Raw genomic sequence first — 19,855 nt, forward strand, 5'->3', positions numbered from 1 at the left:
CCTGTTTTGTGAGCTCAAAGGTGATCTACTCGTCGCACATGTAATGGTTTTAGGTTGTTAAGCTCATTCAATTGTGGATTAGCGAAGTCATGAACTGTTTCGATCTCGGATGACGGTGCACGTATGGCAAGGAAACGAAAAACTTTCTCTCCGTGCCACCTAAGATCCAAAGCTTTGATCACTGAGTGGAACACGAATGTTCCTAAGAGCTTCTCAGACTCGCCTTCCTAAGAACATCTCTGCGAAACAGAATGTACATGACTGTTTACTTTCCGGACATAGTGCTTTTGTAGTCCTGTTTTTTTCTCTCTCGCTCCTTTACGTGCTGTTCCCGGTGACCTAATAATTGAGACTTTTTTCAAATAATCGTGCCATGAATGCATGTTCAAAGTCTTCCAAATGCCTAGATATACCGGATCGTTCATTTGCTACCAATAGCAGGAACATTCTTTGCGATAGAGGTAGTGAGAGCTTCGTTTGAATAGTTTGCGTGGCTTGGAATGTAACTGTAAACACATTCAAATTCATTTAACAGTTGTCGAGCTAGAACATTTATGCACTGTGAAGAAGACGCGCCTCCGTCAAGCGGCATCGGCAACGCACGTACGGCCCGCTCTGCTCGCGCTGCTGGTCGCTGGTTTATTTGGAGACGGTGCCACTAGCTGCCTCGCCGTTCCTTGAACTCGTAGCATCCTTGAAGGACAACGCCAATAAACACCTTCTCAATTGCTGGAGGTGCTGGGTATAAAAAAAATTCCGCCTGGCTCTTTTGCCCTTGTCCCAGTCGTCTGCGGTGCGTCACCGATGATACAGTCTTGTTTACACCATCTGACATCTTTTGTGAGCCGCAAAGCCGTTCCACTGCCTTTTGCAACGCTTGACATCGCCGCCGGCATCAGCAATATTTTTGTGTGCAATCCACTTTCTACGTCTGTTGCGTTGCTTGTCGGCGAATGTCTCGGCCGCGTGGAACAGCTTGACTCTTCGTTCTTTGTTACCGTGCCAAACGAATCTTTCCAACTTGACTTCAATGAACTCCTCGCCCTTTCAACGCTTGAAGAGTCGTCGAGTGACATGTTCTCCAGTTCCATCGCCACTACACTTACCCCTGCCGAACACTCCGAGCTCCTTCAGCTACTACACCACTTTCGAAATTCCTTCGATGTTTCTCAGCCGCAACTGGGCCGAACGTCGGAAGGGCAGCACTACATTGACACCGGCTTACATCAGCCGTTGCGTCAACGACCGTACCACGTCTCTGCCGACGAGCGTCGCGTCATTAAAGGGACACTAAAGGCAAATACTAAGTCAACATGGAATGTTAAAATAGATCACAGAAACATCGAAATGGTTGTTTCATGCCAAGAAAAGATTTATTTTATGAGAAAATTGCGTCTAAAGCGTCGGCGTAGCCCTAGCGCCATTCAAATCGCCCCCCTCCCGAGCGAGGAGTAGTGACGTCACGGTCTCATAGTGACGTTGTGCTGCTGGTGAGTAAAACGCCGCCCACAGACAGCGCTATGGCTTTTTTGTGGAAAACGCAGACGCGCGGCCAGAAACAGAGCCAAGACAGAGCCGACAGCAGCACGAAAGCGGAGGGAAAAGCGTGCCGATCGTACACTCACAACGACACATTGGCTCGCGATGCTGGGCTCGACTTAAGCTCTGATGAGCGTGACATGCGGCTGAGGGCTCGCACTGCCAAGCCCTGCCGGCGTCGTTGAGTACTACGACGGCGACCTCGACACTGGCTCTTCCGAGCGCTAAAGCAGCGAGGACTCCAGCCATGCGACGTCGGGCGACGAAGCTGAATGTGCCGTCGTGCGGACCGTTCGGGCATCCCACGACATCACATATGGACTTGGCATTCTCTGCTGCTTGCAATTTCAAGTGCGAGTTTAGGGAGCCAGTAACAACTGCGCAGCACTACACGATAACGGAACTACTGAAACTCGAAAGCGCGCGGCGCATAGTCGAGCGAAAACGAAACCTTTACACCACCCGTGTCGCTATCAAGGGTAAGGCCAAAAGGTTTTTTTTTTCTACGAATCTAGAAGAAGTAGAGAATTAGCATATGCCTCCGTCTTATAATCCAAAGATATTATCTTTTTAATCCGAGTGGTTGAGTACTAGTGACATATTTTTTTTTTTTTTTGAGGAGTGCCTTCGTCATCGGATAAGTACCTGAATGTCCCTGGGGAGTCTCTTATCGTGTCCTGCATTTACCTCAATTTCTCGATTACTAAAGCTCTGTTCGCAATTATATTGACACCTTAGACGTTCTAGAGCATTACTCTATCACTTTAGCTTGACTTTTTATTTGGGTTTAGTGTCCCCTTAACGACCAAGTCGACGATATGCTACGACGTGGCGTTATTCAACCATCTCACAGCCCCGGGTCATCTCCTGTCGTTCTCGTTCACAAGAAGGACGGGTCTAATCTCTTTCGCGTTGACTATACCGTCGATAAAATAAGGTCAAGCACAAGGACGTCTATCCTTTGCCGTGCATCGACGACGCATTGTACACCACTGTGTAGGGGAATCCTTGAACACGTAGTGTCCAGCGACCTAGACGACCCGTACGTGGTATCCTTTAGTGCCGAGAGCCAACAGACAGCGTGATGGTCCGTGGTAACAGTGAAAGGTCGACCGTATAAGTACGGCCGAAATTTGCTCACTGCCCATACGAGTGCGAGGCACTCGCATGGGCAGTGAGCATGCCTTTCATGCCTTTCAGAATGCCTTTCAGAATGTGCCTCACTTTGTCAGCCTCGGGCATACTGGAATCGAAGCGGCGCCAAAGAACTAGGACACCAAGGATGTACGCAACGTACGACTCGGTAGCTGTCTGAGCGCGAGAGGATAGGTTTTTCGCAGCGGCGCACTTGCGACCAGCGAACTTGCCGAAGAGATCGCTAAGTGTTTGCTTGCATACGTCCCAGCTGGTGAGCTCTTCCTGATGTGTGTCATACCAGGTGCCTGCTGGTCGCTGGAGGCAGAAGAGAAGATTTGCGTGCATCACTGTCGTGTTCCATAGGTTGTGTGCAGCGACTCGTTCGTATATGCCAAGCCATTCTTCGATGTCCACTTTGTCGGTGCCGTTAACAGAGAAGGTGCCGGGGTCGCGCCGTTGCGTCAAGACGACTGACAGTTGCGGCGTCGCGGACGCTGACGCCCCGGGTGCGCCGGGTGCTGACGCCGTGCTTCACCCAGCGGCCTGGTCGTCTGTCAGCATGGTAGAACGGCCGAGGACAAGCCCGCTCCGGAGTTCCGTCTTGTGCAATACCCAGCGCCTCCGCCAGAAATTAAACGGGCAAAGATATCACGAGAAATGGGACCGTGTGTACTTTGCAGAAGATATGGCCGGTACAACCAGTATGGCGAGACGTTAGATTAGCCCCACTACACCATCTCTTTCGTCTTGTAGATAATCGTATTCTTTATCCTACTCGTGGCACCGTGAATATATATATACATACATGGGTGGAGTGTGGAAAGCTGGTCCCCGCTCCCCCAGAAAAATAAAACTTTTCCGCCTATGGCTCCATTAATCTCATCTTGACATAACGTCCACTCGGTCCTATGCAGGGTGTTTCACTTAACTTGGGCCAAACTTACAAAATATGCAAATGCCACGTAGCTGGACCGAAGCAAGGTAATGTTGTTTGCGGTCGCTTGGAGATACTCAGGTTATTTTTTGTATCCGGCCTAATTACATATTAAGTGTTAATTAATAAATAATCAACTTCTCAATTATTATAATTAGACGAAAAGTGTCAATCATAAAATTGTAGAACATGAGAAAGTCCCGATACAGCTTGCCGTGTCTCAATACGTGCTACATAAAAGTGTTTTTCCGAGCGCTAAAGAAGCCCGCGAATACACGCAAAGTGCCTCGAGCTGGCAGTAGCGCGGCAATTTTGTGTGTATTTGCGGGCTTTTTTCACGCTCGGAAAAACACTTTTTTTAATTATAATTATCTCCGGTGCCACGTGTGAGAGTGAAAACATAATTTTTTTCAGTGAGCTCCGCGAAGTGGCGTATGTGCTCTGACGAAGCAAATTGCTTAGCTCCTATCGATGGTTCAATGACTGAAACATGCCACGTGTAGCATGTGTCCAAAAACCTAAGGAAAATGTGTTACTAAGTTTTGATATAGTACAGCTAACACTTTTAAAGAGATTTTCACCACGAAGCAGCAACCTACTTCACTGGCGACCTGCGCGCTCACATAAAAAAAGAAAAAAAAAAAGAAAAAACATTATTGCGAGTTACTTCCTGGTTTAGGTGGATCGCGGCCCATGTACGCATTACTGCGCGTGCCCGGGCCGTAAATTCGATTGTAGTATAAATCATGAAAGAGACAAAAGTATAGACAACATCTGTATGTTTATTTAGAATTAAGAATACAAGTAGCGCCAAACTGACGAGCACCCTGGCCGTTTCTATAACCCCGCACCGTACATGCCCTTCTGTTGTCAGACCATTGTGGCAGCAGACGAACGATGAACACCTTTTCTTTCCACAAGTCACGGTCTCTTCGGTTTTTGATGCACCGTCCGGCGACGGCGGCATTCTGTAAACGAAGTTTCGAACGATGAAGGCGATATGTTTACGCCGGAGGTTAGGTCTCCGCGAAAGGGCCGCCGCTCGGTGATAACCGCACTGCGGTATTTTTTTCAGCTTTCATGCGTAGAATAGAAATAGAAGTTCAGATTCTTGTCGGCATGCTTATTTACGACATGATGAGCGTCAAGACAGAAGCGATGCAGTGTTCTCTTCACTTTGTACACCCATGGCGCTAACGCGGTAAACGGGGAGCGGGCAGTCGGGCAAGCCCGTTCCCTCGACGTACACACTTTTCCCGTAGTGCAACATGCGCTCGCGGGGCACTGTGGGATTTCCTGGGAGAGATCTGTTGTGACCGCCTGTGGGTCGCGTCGGACGTTCCGAAAGTTCCCGAAAAGTCCATGTCTATGTTGTCAAAGAAATTCCCGATTAAAGAGTTGCTTCTCTACGCGTAGTACTTCCGGGTCTAGTTTGAACGAGTTCCAAGTACCTCGTCTTTCCCGCAGTAACGGTTTTATGTGCCCGCCTATGCTGTTTCGCTTACTATATTGTTGAACTTGATCAATGATATTGATTTGCCCTGTCATTCCCTACATGCGCATGCGACGGAAGTCCAGGAAGCTGTCACTGACTTTGATGATCATCGCGAATAATTTCTACCGAAATTTCTTTGCTTTCCCACCGTGAAGCTTCTCAACAGGAAACAGGTTGCTCACGTGACCCGCGATTTAGTTTATTCACCAGGTCGTGCCGTGTATAACATTAATGCGAACATTCTTGGCGAATTCAACACAGTTTTCTGCGACGGCTATCTGGCGACAACCTGACCACTATCTGGCCGTGATCGTGGGCTGCTCCCGAAGATAGTTCACTCTAGAAGTGCGGGCCGATCCCGAAGGTAGTGCTGTCTAAGTGCCACTAGGTGCGTCCCACTGGGATGTGTGCCGCTCTTGAATTACCCTCTTTGACGCCAACTTGGGTCACTGGGTAATGTGGGCCGTTCCCGTGGGTATGTGCAACTGGGTGGGTGCCCCAGAGGCTACTGTATACTGTGCCGCTCTTTAATGTACTTCTTCCACGCCAGCTTCCCGTGTTGCAGAACTAGGCCGCAAATCGAGTCTGCGCAAGTTCCGTCGTTTCACGCGTAGGCCTCCTCGCATCAAAGCTGTCTCAGTGAACAGGTGTTTCACTGGTGGCTGGGAAAGAGCGGGAGTGAGAGGGCGCACACACTTGCTGCTCGCTCTGCAAAAACCGGAAGCGGGCTCGGTATTTGGTGTCTGGCTTCAAAGCAACGCGGCAGTCTACGCCGTGTTGCCGCCACGCGTGTTCCAGTTCTTCGATGGACAAATAACTGCTGTCTGTGCGACACACCATCAGTCACTCTCCGTATTATGCAGTCCGAACATAGCGCACTCTAAAATTGTGAGCCGATCCTGGAGGGCACTGGTACGCGCCACCCTTCAATGAGCCCCTTTTACGTCAACTTGGTTCACTGGGTATCACAGCAACAACAAACAGCACCATGCGCTCCACTCCGCATCATTTCGCAACACTTCACAAAAACATTACCCTTTAGCTTAATAACAGTTATATTATTCGTAAGAACCATTCTCTACCAAACCGTGAACGCGTCGTATTACGCAGGTGTCAACTGGAGTCGAGAATGCTTATTATTTTCTGCTTGTGCCAGCCCTGGCCCCTGCTCAGATAAGGCTTTCCTTTTTTTCAGGAAGCAGACTTTCTTTGCATGGCTGTTGTGTTATGCATGTTGCCATTTTGTATACTATAGTCCTCGGGAAAAGGAACTGACCTAAGTAATTGGCGCACGGAGTGGTGATCTCACAATAGGTGGCTCTGCAGGTCACCAGCATGCCGATAATGAGAGCACCGACTCCGAGACCTTTTCACTCTTGTAGGGTGGTTCAGGGGGCAGTTTACTTGTCTCACTCGGAAATCTTAAGAAAAAAAGGAAACGTGATTGCAAGCCTTAATTTCCCACCGAATGATACGTATCCGTACAAAGTACGACTGAAGAGTGAAAACTGTTCTTCATTTTGCCTATTGGGCGCATTTTTGACCAGCGACGCCGCTTGTTCCCGTATGAACGTTCCAGTGACCTGTCAGTTGCGCATATGTTCTTCTTTCTTCTTAAGAAATGTACCACCGACGTTCTCGTAATATTGAACCTTTCATGAAGTCAAGTAAAATGCATGGCGGTTCTCGGTCCGAGTTCCGTTCAAACAGGGGCGTGATCACCTCTACCTATAGCCTCTGCGTGCTACGAACAGTTTCTTGTGTTAATTGGTCACCATTTCTGTACACTTGGAGTTCCCAAAGCATCAAACTCTTATAGCTACCCAAAATTAGCATTTATAGTTAACTGTGTTTCCGGAAGAAGGTATTTAACAATCGGAAGCTATTTTTCATCCTTGAACTATTCAACCTTATATCCGCTACCTCTTCGACAGTCGATGCCATAGTACCCAATTATATTTTTCCAGCCTGCTTTATAATCTATTCTGGGTGATGTATAACTTGAAGTATTTATGTCCAGCCTAAAAGACCCTCAACATGGCGCGACGTTTCCGCTCTGTGTGTCACTGAGGGGAACAACTGGTAGCACTCGTCCCGACTACTACTATACGAATACTCCGCACTTAAACCTGTGTTCACAGAATGGACCTCGACTCAGAGCTCTTACTCGACTCCGTGATGATAATATGAGCATACCATTTAAAACGGGCTAGGGAAATATGTCGCCACTCTTCTTTCATTTATAACCATTGTGGTGTATCCCTCATCGGCGTTGTGCTCCACCGACCGAAGCACAACGTCGCCCCTCGACCATAGAACGTACTGCGACTCAATGACCCTTCTGGGCGGTTCCAGCGACCGAGAACTTGCTCTAAAAGCATTCCTACACTTTAGTGTAATGAAGTAGACGTCGGCACCTACTATTACACAGCGTTAATTTTGCCCTGTAACAACACGTTCGTTCACGAATCGCCGTGGAGTGACGTGCTGTGACCACCTTAGTCAAGTGGTAGCTCTACCATCTGTCTGTTCTTTAGTCGAGGTAGAGTGTCGAGCCGTCCTGTAGACCACGGTGGCCCCCCAGCATGTGACTCACCGAGGTCTCGGACGATGCACCAGTCGCAGCACTCGCACTTGTTCTCGAATGGCGGAGCCCCAGTCAGGCACCAAGTGTCGTTGATCGGTCCGCACACGATCTTGGAGCAGGACTCTTCCGAGCACTTCATGAAGTCATCTGGCTTTCAAGGAGCGATGACAACAACCCAGGATTGCTCAGGTTGACGGCATCTTCCTTCCACTGCCTTTTTTTATTCTCCTTTATAAAAAGCTCAAACGTGCGCTTGGCTTCCTGCGTTGCACGAGCGCTCAGATCTTTTTTTCCTCGTTTAAGAGTGATCTCGTTTTTTTCTTTCTCTTGAGAGCGTTCTCTTGCTTTTGACTTGATGTTTATTTTGTTTAATGACCGAACGACTGGCGTAATCGGCTACGTAATAATAACAATAATAATAATAATCAGAAGAAGAAGGAAGAGGATGAAGACGTAAAAGGGGAAGTAAAATAGGAAGAAGCACAGGGACAAGGAAATGCAAAACCCGCCATCGTTTAATACTGCATAAAGCGTTTTCCTTTGTCCAAAAGTTAAGTACGATCGAAACCTGCTTCCCTAACTTGCCTTTCTTTGCCTTTACTTGACTTTCATCATCATCATCATAATTATCCCCCTATTTATGTCAATTGCTGGACGAAAGCCGCTCGCATCGAAATCCAATTGCCCTTGTCTTGCGCTAGCTGACCCCATCTTATGCCTGTCAATTTCCTTATGCCTGTAAATTTCCTGAAAAGGTGTGTTGAGCGTACACGAGCTCGCCACAGTGCGCACGAAATCGCAAGTTTGTAAGGGATACGAGGTAAGAGAAAATTAAGTGGAACCACCCTGAACGGGAACTGTCCAAGATTTGCGTAGCATCATGTGGCGGTCGGCGTGGTGCGAAATGTGTTATGCATGACAATGATGTGTGGGGGGTTTCGCTGATGTAGTATATGCGTTATTTATTTACATATGCATGAGGAGTACGAGCAGAGAGATGCACATATTTACATTGCCGAGCGTATACATTCCGTACCACGCCGATCCCCATATAATGCTATGCATATCTACGACAGTTCCTGCTCAGGGAGCTAGCTTCCGCTTAAGTTATGCCCGGCATAACAACAAGTTCATGCCGTCATAGGCATCGGAGGGGGGATGGCTGCGCGTGCATGCGTAAATAATGCACGAGTGTGCATCCTCTCGTTTTAGGTCCCCTTTATTCATCTTCCATCCTCACTGGTCGGGTGTTTAACAAGGCGTCCCATACTGCTTGCAATCCCTCTTTTAGTATAGGCTTAGGCGTTTCTGGTCTAAGTTTAATGCCTCCTTTCTACGTACGGCATATGGGGAACGGCGAAAGTGAACGTGCGCGTAGAATGAATTGCGCCGGCGCGCCTATGGTTAACATGGACAATGAGTCGTTTGACACTGTACTCCGGATGGCAGCTATCAACCACGCACACAAAAGGCTTAAACTGCGCATTCGCGCCCTGTATTAGGAAATACGCTTTCTGGCTTCACATGGATTTTTTTCGACTGACTCGCTATATAATGCTACACATTAAAATTACTTTGATAAATGATAGTATGCAAGGACACCCGTGACGCATGCAGTTCAGCTGTCGAGGCGACACAATCATCCCAATCTAAGTAAGCTATCGCGTATACCGGCCTGTATTTTTTGTCTTTCGTTATCTTTTGTGGTGTACTTGCTTTGTGTTGTGAAGTTACAATATAGATGCTGCTGTTGTCAGGCTGCCGATGTTAACTGTTTGTTTAGGGAATATGTGGGACCCGTCAGGCTTATTTATAGGGTTTTGACAGCTGTCATGATTCTTATTTATTCACTGTTGTAAGCAAAACTGACTTTGATTTCGTCTTGTCCCGACATCGTGCAGCCCGGCGAGCGTAATGCGGGAGCGTTGAGCATTGGTCAAAGCTCCGCGGCGATTTATACTGCGGGTGGGTAACGCTGGGAGGAGATGTGTATAGCGGCACCACCCCACTCGCTCCGCAGATGTTTACAGCCAGTGCCCCGAATAGTATTGCCAATGAAGCTGATAACCGGAAATTGCACTTTCATAGAAACTTTCGAATGTCGGAACAAAACATAGCTAAGGTTTAAGCTTTCTCGCAAATTTACTGCAAAACAGGTGTAGCCACAATGCGGGGTGACACAGTCGTACTTTTTTCAAGCGCCAGACGGTCCGAAAGCATTGTTACAAAGACTGTGCCAACATAAAGCCACGAACTTCCGCAAACATCGATCGTCCAGCATTTGAGGTGACAGTATGCATGAAAGAAAAGGCGGTGCATAGAAATTAGTTTTCTTTTTATTGCGATAGCCACTATATGGACACCCCAGTGGCATTTATGTCGTCGGCATCGCCATCACCGTGATGTTCCGTATAAAGTCCAAGGGCGATATAAAAATTTCCGGCTACGCCACTCGAGGGAAGATGTTGGGCTGGCGACGGTCGGTCGCTCGCTATAATTTGGATGCTGTAACCGAGTCCTTCCTTGTTGCTACGTAATGTGTGTGCGTGCGTGCGTGCGTGCGTGCGTGCGTGCGTGCGTGCGTGCGTGCGTGCGTGCGTGCGTCGTGCGTGCGTGCGTCGTGCGTGCGTGCGTGCGTGCGTGCGTGCGTGCGTGCGTGCGTGCGTGCGTGTGTGTGTGTGTGTGTGTGTCGTTTCCTTGCAGTCGGAGGCGTCCTTTGGGAGAGCCACTCGTTCTCCGCTTCGTTGGTTTATCGCATAATTGCTGTACAGTCGTGAAGATGTGTTTATGTTAAGAGCGCCTCGCCGGCCGTGTTTTCAGGAAACCTAACGCTCGGACATGCTCACTCTTGAGGCGGTTCGTCCTCCAGGAAGGCACGTCGCCGCAGAAGCGCGGGCTCTTGAGGCGCCTCGCCGTAGCGGGGCTGCCGAAGGTGTACACCAGGATGACCGCCACGGCGAGTGCGATGAACGCCACGGAGCACGCCAGGAACAGCAACACCGACGGCTGCAGAAAAGAGAAGAGCACTCTGAACGGCAAGAGCCTCGGATTCAATATTATCATCATCAGTCTATATTTATGTCCACTGCAGGACGAAGGCCTCTCCCTGCGATCTCCAATTACCCCTGTCTTCCGATAGCTTATTCCAACTTGCACCTGCAAATTTCCTAACTTCATCACCCCGTTTAGTTTTCTGCCGTTCTCGACTGCGCTTCCCTTCTCTTGGTACCCATTCTGTAATTCTAATTGTCCACCGGTTACCCATCCTACGCATTACATGGCCTGCCCAGCTCAATTTTTTTTCTCTCAGTGTCAATTGGAATATCTGTTCTCCCCGTTATCTCTCTGATCCACACCGCTCTCTTCCTGTCTCTTAACGTAAGGCATAACATTTTTCGTTCCATCGCTCTTCGTGCGGTCCTTAACTTGTTCTGGAGCTTCTTTGTTAACCTCCAAGTTTCTACCCCATATGCTAGCACCGGTAGAATGCAATGGTTGTACACCGCTGATTTCAGCGACATTGGTAAACTCCCAGACAGGATTTGCCAATGCCTGTCGTATGCACTCCAACCCAATTTTCTTCTTCTGTAAGTTTCCTTCTCCTGATCAGGGTCCCCTGTGAGTAATTGACCTAGATCAACCTTTACAGACTCTAGAGGCTGACTGGCGATCCTGAATTCTTGTTCCCTTGCCAGGCTATTGAGCATCATCTTTGTCTTATGCATATTAATGTGATAATAATCTGAATATATACCCACGGCAATATGGCGAAAATCTGTGAGAGCCGGCACGAGGACACCAGAAGAGACAGTGAGCATTTAGTGTACGTGGAGTGCGTGTGTGTGTGTTCAAAACGCCCCCCCCCCCCACCTTCAGAATCAGAATCAGTTTTATTATGATGATTACAACGATTACAGGATGTTAGTATACAGAAGGAGGTCCCGAAGTCAAAGACAGTTCCATTGCATACAACCTTCCCGCAATACCTAATGACTGGCAACAATGAACGATCAAATGAGCTCACCTTCCTCTTCCGTGGCTCTGCCTCCGCTGTGGGCTGCTGTGCCCCATGGGCGGGATCGGCCGGCTTGGCCGCCCCTTGCCTTGAGTCAGGGGCTTCCTTCGCGCGGAAACAGTGGTCGGCGTTAGAAGCGAGGCAAGCAGCAGTATGCCATGGCGCTAATGTCGAAACTCAGAGAAACTCAGCGTGTGGTGCACGGTGTTCTCCTGTGAAGGGCACACCTGTCTAAAGGTAAAGTGCTCTCTTAAAATGGTGGGAAACAAATTAATATAGTTGGATCAGTTGATAGAGTGACATCTCACGTTGATTCCTGGCCCTCGATCGGCTGCACCATTCACTATCTCAACTGTCAAACCACGATTTTTCCTCCCCAGACAACGGGCGTTCTAATGAAAACGTTCACCGACGTTTGCAATACTCTCTAAAGCGAAATTTGAATGAAGCTGTACACGTGTTTTGATTTCGCGATATATTGACTGGCGCAGACTATCTGTCTCGTGCGGCACGTTGCAAACGGAGCTAAGTGTAGCACGACGGCCTCGCTAATCGGGAGAACGCGAGAGGAAGCGCGTGGGTGACGCGTAGGAGCGGTTCACATCAGCCGCCGCAGACGACCTCCGCTCATGCAGCGCTTTGTTTCCATACAGGCGCCGCGCGCTACTCTGGCGCCATCTAGTAGCCATCGTCGGCCCAAAGCCCCTCGTTCGTGGCACTACGCTTTTCTTCTCACGCTTTCTCCATACCCTCCCCCGCCTTCCGCCTCATGTTTCCGCTGCACCCTCCTCCTCGCGCTCTCTTCGCTCTCGCCGCTTTTTTTTTCATCCTCCGCTGTTTCTCCAATGGAAGCTTAAATGGCCAGGGGCAATGTTATGCGAATTATTAAAATGCTCCCGAAGTCTAACATTTAAACATCTATATTGCAATATATTGTTTGACACAGGACAGCGGTAAAATACAAACGACCCCTTTGCAACAAGGGACAAACGGGTTGTTGTGTTTTGTTTCCCAGACTGTCCCGAGCATCTGACAGCTATAGCACGGCATAAGCTGGAAAGCTTGTAAGGCGCCGTAAGGACGACGCTGATGCTGGCGCTATTTACACCATTTTACAGCGAAGCGGTTAGCCTTTCGTTGGTCTGGATTTTTCGTGGGCCCTTTCTGTGCTCGATGACAATGATTTAATGGCATCCCATTTGAATCGGGTCGGTGACAAACAGTCACCTCGCCTGCTTTATTTAATCAGGTATGCTGTACATATTCTTTATCTAACATTTTTGTATACGTCTCCTTAACCTTGTTTTCTTTTTTCCCTCGAAATCTACCATGTACCGCTAGGTATGACTGTAACAGTTCCGGTCGCTACGATCTCTTCGCTTAGTTTCTTCCTCCAATGCTCTCAACGTATCTTGCTTATCTCGACTGCTGACCGGTTGATGTTTCCGTCCACTTTAAATCCAAGCGCACATAGCCTCGGATTCGTAGTGCCAGTCAGCAGTGTGTTTTTTTACGACCTGTACGATGATTCTTCCAATTAAAAAGGACACGGCTTAACAAAGCAGGAATTCACACTTGTCGTGGAGCCCGTGTCTCGTAAGGATTAGTAGTTGACTGTACGATTGTTACCCCTTTTTTCTTTATCAATTTACATTTTATTAAGAGCCTCTAGTACGTACGTCTGGATAACAAAGTAGAGTTCTGTGGCGCCGTACGGAACGGGAAACAGGTATCACGTGGAGCCCACGTGACCTAATCGAGAGCAAACGCCACAAGCATCCCCGTGTAAGCTGTTACGTTGAGGCGTGCGGTGGGGCTTTCTCTTGCGTTTTAACGCGCGTACATGGTACTCCTTGAAAAATGCGAGAAAGGGCAAACGGCGATTTGAAATAAATCGCATTCCACAACAATAGCAGACAACAGAATATTCCACAACACAATATCCGATCTGTTATATACGACTGGTACAGTATAACCACAACCACACCCAACAAAGTTCAGCAATTTTCGAACCTTTTCATCGTCATCAACGTAAGCCTATTTTTGTTTTAAAAAGGTATGAATGCGAGCTAGTTGGTACGAAGGGGTCTCTCAGTGACTTCCAATTGCCCTTGTCTTGCGCTAGTTGACCCCATCTTATGCCTGAAAATTTCCTCACTTCATCAGGACACCTAATTCTTTTCCGTCCTCAACTGCGATTCCCTTAACTTGGCACCCATTCTGTAACTCTAATGATCATCCGGTTATCCGCCCTACGCATCAACTGGACTGCCCAACTCCGTTTAGTCCTCCTAATGTCAACTAGAATATCAGCTAACCCCGCCGGTTGCTCTCTAATCCACATCGCTGTCTTCCTGTCAAAGTTACGAATATCATATTTCATCCATCGCTTCCCACATTGACTGGTCCTTTACTTCTTAAGTTTCTTTGTTAACCTCCAAGTTTCTATCTCATGTCCTAGTGCCGACAGAATGTATCGATTGTACATTTTCCTTTCAATTATAGCTGTAAGCTACCGGTTAAGACTTGGTAATGCCTGCCGCATGCGCTTCAACGCATTTTTTATTATTCTGTAGATTTTCTGCTGAAGACCCAGGTCCCTTGATTGTAATAAGCCTAGATTACCGTACTATTTCTCCGGTTCTAGAGGCTGACTGCCAATCACAAATACTCATTATCTTGCTATACGCTATTGAACATTCACCTAATCTTGTGCATATTTTGTTCAGACCTCCTCTTGGTCTGTGCAGGTCGTAGTCATTTGTTTCAAGTCACCTACAGCATGTTCAGGTAGTCAGCACCCGAAAATCGGGCCGAACTGATCACCACTGACCATATTTAACTGTAGCTCAAGACAGACGGGTCACAAGCAGAACGGGCACACACACCGCGTGTGGGGTCCCCCGTTGATCTGCTTGTGATCTGCATTTTTCTTTTTTTTTTGCGCCATAGTTAAGTACGTTAAACAGGCAGGAAAACCATGTTTCCGACGCGGCGTCCGACGGCTTTGTTTCCCGTATGACGGTTGCAGCCTGTTCAATAAACTTGCCATACCGGAATCTAAGTAATGCACCGAACTATCTCGGATACAACAGCGAGTATTTGCACCGGCTACAAGTTTCGTGCATGAATCTGTGTCTCCGCTTCAAACGCATACATTTTTTGCTTTATATGCATCTGTCGATAAGCTGAACTTTCGAAGTGTCTTTTCCCAGCCCCAGTGCGCCTTTAGCGCGCCGTATACGCTCAAGCGGCAACCACATTTAACGTATTTCCGACGGCGTACCGTCACCCGGCGTCTGCGCGTCAATATTGCGTTGCGCATTCATCGCGCTGTACAATACCGACCCATGTGCATCCAACGTGGTAGCAGACTAAGGCGGGCGCACCGCAGTACGCGCTTCAGCTACGATACCTGCGTAGTTTATTGAGCGCAGTGAAGGGGGGTGCGCCGACCCCGGGCGACGCCGCTCCCAAAGCGCGTCGGAGGTTACACGCTATATACATGCGATCCTGAATTCTTGTTCCCTTGCCAGGCTATTCAGCATCTTCTTTGTCTTATGCATATTAATGTGATAATAATCTGAATATACATGTGGTTGCCGCTTTAAAGGTGGCATGAACGCAACCGAGACGCTTCGCCCGCACCTTTCCTCTTTCTGATCGCGACGGTGTCGGGGTCGGCAGCTTAGGCTCCGGTCCAGCGCCGCTCTCCTCGGCCTCCCGGAGAACTGGACGACTGGCCCTCTGCGAACGGGTTGGAGAAGAATCGGCGACTAGAGAGTAAACGCGGTTGGTGCGGCGCTGTATTGTTACACAGCTCTATTAAAGTTCACCGAACTTCTTAAAAAAAGAGCGGTCAAGGTTCTACATGCAAATGAAAGCAAATAGGCTTCTCCAAAAAGCAAGCCATTTGGAGAAGCCTATTCGGTGTCAATCAATTAAGAGGTAGGAAACCTGGTCGCTGTTCTCGCAGCTGGGTAAGCCCGTTACTTGTGGAGGTGTTGCCAGACAGTGGCGCTGATGTCACTCGAGGCTGCAGCGACGAAGACAGGCTGGTGGTTACAGAGCCATAGTGCGCATCCCGGGATTAAATTATCAATGTATCTTTAATCGCACAAAATGGCCTGCAGCATTACTTGGTAGATGGGAAGAAGAACGAAGACACATCAAAAATAATATTGACCCCGCGTAGTTCAGCTTCGATGATACAGTGCTAGAGCATGACACTAGAGCATGATGCGAAGTACAGTGCAGCCGTTAAGAACCCGCACTGCCTTGGCCTTGTACTGATCCCAGAGTCTGGCGAGCCTTGAACATTCTCAGAGCAAATGTCCAAGATTATGGTTAAACAGTTAATTAGTCCAATTTTCATAATTACTTGTCTAATTACTTCCACTAGTCATTCTAAAATTCATGCCTTTGTGGTGCAAGTAATCACCAGGAAATCGCTCAATTGTCGTATCTTGATGATGTGTGGTATTTAATGGCGCAAGGGCCAGCTATACGGCCAAAGAGCGCCAGTAATTGTTACATCTTGCCAATAGACTGTGTTTTAAATGCGTAAGCATTTCTATGGTTCCCCAACGAGAAAACTGTCCGAGAGTCTGTCCGTCCTTCGCGTAAGACGATAGCTTTCAAGATAGGTGTGGAAGAAGAGCACGATTAACGCGCTATCTGTGGCACGAGCGCGTTTCTGTGACCACGTGACGTGTGCAACCATGGCACGCACTAGGAACACCTTTAGTAGGCCAGAACTGTGGAGCAGCCGTGGCTTCGGATCGCAACGTCATCAGCGCCCCTGGCGCCGCCACCTGCAGTAGTTTGCTTGGCTCATCAGTTCACGTTGCGCCGCATTCCACAGCAGTTCGTGTCGCCGCATGAGCTGTCGCATTTACCGCATTGTCGCCAAGACGACCGCAGTCACTGAGCAGTGCTAGGACTACCAGCAGTGTTGAGTGTCAACACCACGTCGTTACTACGAAATGCTTACGCATCTTTCAGATAACTCCCCGAGGAGATTCCACGTAATTTTTATATTTTTTTTACTTCTAACACTTTGCTTAAAGCTTACAAAATTAGTCGAATTACGTCACTGCAGATCACTTATCTGCCCAGGCGGACACCATTCGCAAAAAAGACCAAATCAATCAATTTCCTAATTAAACAAATTGCATTAATTAACTTTGTACTTACCAACTTTACGGTGCATATTTATATTGGAAAGTTGGAGGGAATCGTCATAAAGGTCTGGTTCCGTGTTTCAACATTTCCAAATGACCATGTAGACCGAAATAACTGGCGTCAACGTATTCATTCCATTTACCTGATGAAACGCAGCCCTCTGTCCAACCACTATGTGACGTAAAAGCATGGCGGAAAATGAAGCTGCCGTCGCACTTGCCTCTTTCCGCGATCTTATTTCGATTAACTCTGCGCGCAACTCCTGACTGAATGCTTAATCATTTCAACAGCAACTTCAGATCTGCAACTGGAAGAAATGTGTAATCAAGTGTATCTGCTCTTATATATTCGTGTTTCTATTGTTGTTCACGCTACCACTCCTCTCTGTAACGCATCACGGCCATGAGAGCATCTGAATAAATAAGTAAATAAATAAGTAAATAAATAAATTAATTAAACAGCAGAGGCAACACGCACCGCTCTATCGCACCGTATAGCCAAGCTTCCCTTTTACGCCACCCTACCACGTCCGGTAAATTGCACGAATTACTTGACGCCCGATATTTCGGTCCACATGGCCGCTTTAAAATGCAGAAAAACGACGCCAGACTTTTATGACAATTCCATTCAACTTTCCAATATAAACATGCGCCGTAAAGTTGGCCACTAGGAAGTTAATTAATGTAATTAGTTTAGTTATTTCATGGATATAGCTATAGTTGTTCTTGCAAGTGATGTCCGCGTGGGAAGATACTTATTCTGTAGTGAGTGATTGGAATAACTCTTGTAGGCTTTTAAAAAAGGGTACAAAGTAAAACAAAAAAAGAAAGAAAAAAGAGCACTGAGAAACGATGAAGGCATTTTTCTGAAGCACGCGGTATAAACTACGTTCAGTGCACGCGTACCGTCCTCGGCGTGGAAGCCGGCGCTGCGCCGGAGCGCTCTGCAGTGTAGCGGCTGTCGTACGCTGGTCCCCCGTCCACGGGACCCGCTTGAGGGATCTGCTGCTGCAATACGGGAACACCGTGCACGCTGTGTTACACAGAGCAACTGACGAATCTGAAGGAAGGAATGGGACGTGGTTGCTGTTGGTGATGTGAAGGCGACCTGTAGGCGTCGCTATGGCACTAATAAGCTACTGCGCGAACACCGCGCTGAAACATTGTAACGGCAGCGTGAACGACGGCACAAAGACAACAGAGACGACGGCTATCAACTGGAGTTTGTATTGTTCATGCCACCGCCCTACTTTGTACACCTGTGCATCACGTAGGACGAGCGAACTAGTGACCAGTAAGCGAGTGAGCTTGGAGTGAGTTTGGAGTGAGTTTGGAGTGAGCTTGGAAAAAAAGCAAGGACAATGCACTTTAGTTTTGAGGTGTTAAGTGCTTCGGCATCCAGTGTGCCATCGGCCGTAAGCACGAGGGTGTCCCCCTAGTGATTGGTATCAGAAGGGCCGCGTTCGAGTGCAGTAAATTCATTCGTTGACTGGGATCTGAATGTTGCTATGTGTGCCTTGTTCCCGCGACGCAACAATGGCGACGAGGATGCATGGAATTAGTGCCGTTGCCGCTGAGCAATGTATCGGACCCGAATTTACTGAGTAACCCTCCGATACAAGTGGAGGATGCCGTTTATTTGTCAGCCGGAATTGCGAGAGGCGGAAGGGGCCTGGTCGGCGTTCCCGATACGCCTTGAGGCCTGTTTCGAGGCTAACACTGTCACCGACGACGGGTATACGCCGGGCGCTGCTGGTGGCGTCCTTCCCCCGACAGCGCAGTCAAAGTGCTGAAAGGCCGTTGCCATCCAAAAAGTGCAAATGAACTGTGGTACGGGGACGTGGTAAAGCATCTGGATAGTTATTACGCGACCGAAGTGAGCGAGGTAGCAAGAAGCTACAATTTCTTCATGCGGACGCAACTGGAAGGTGTGTCCAGACAGGTGGCCATCTTTGGAGAAGACGAAAGTGAAGTTGCTCTGTTTTCTCGGACAACTGCCCGTGACCGGTCAGCTGCTGGTGATTGCGGCGTTAAATGGGTGTACAGTAAACAGAAAGCTGACCGTTGTGGACTGTCCGGGACCTATTCTACGCGGTCCGGACACGATGAAAAGTTTCATTTGTGTCGTGACTTCCGACTAACCATCAATGCAGCTACAAGAATGGAACAGTATCCACTTCCCCGTGTTGAGGACTTTTTGTCAATCTAAACGGAGACGTTTTCAGTACATTGGTTCTAAGGGACGCTTACAATCAACTGCTTTTGGACGAGAATGCTAAGAAACTAGCTGTACTGAGTACGCACAAGGGTATGTATTCCTTTAAACGTCTTCCGTTTGGAGTATCATCGGCACTCGCAATAATCCAGCGGCAAATGGAAGCCGTCCTTTGTGCCATCCCTGGTGTATACAGGTCTATGTAGACGATATTATTGCTGCGGAGAAGGCCACTGACTGCACTGTGCTGAAACAAGTTTTGCAGTGTCTGAGGGAACACGGCCTTCGCTTGAACTGAGATAAATGCTAATTCCGTGAAGAGGAAGTGACTTTCCTGGGACACCGTGTAGATGCGAGAGAACTTCGACCTACCGAAGAGAACAGTGTAGCGGTGCCCAGAGCCCCCCGTACTGTTTTAGTAACGGAACTCAAAGCGTTCATTGACATTTACGAACTACTGTCACAAATTTCTGCCGCGAATGTCCACTGTGTTAGCCCCTTATACGCCATATTGGCCAAGGACACCACTTGGAACTGACGGAACCATGAAGAATTAAGGGCTTTTCAAGACACCAAGAACGCGCTAGACGAAGCAAAAATACTTGTTAATTTTGAACCCAACAAGCCCCTGCGTCTGGAATGCGACGCTTCACCGGCTGGCGTCGGAGTGACGCTGTCGCATCGAATAGGAGGCAACCCATTCACAAAAGCTGAGAAAAATTACTCGCAGTTTGAAAAAGAGGCGCTTGC

The sequence above is a fragment of the Dermacentor silvarum genome, chromosome 1, assembly GCF_013339745.2.
Source record: "Dermacentor silvarum isolate Dsil-2018 chromosome 1, BIME_Dsil_1.4, whole genome shotgun sequence".
Taxonomy (NCBI): Eukaryota; Metazoa; Arthropoda; class Arachnida; order Ixodida; family Ixodidae; genus Dermacentor; species Dermacentor silvarum.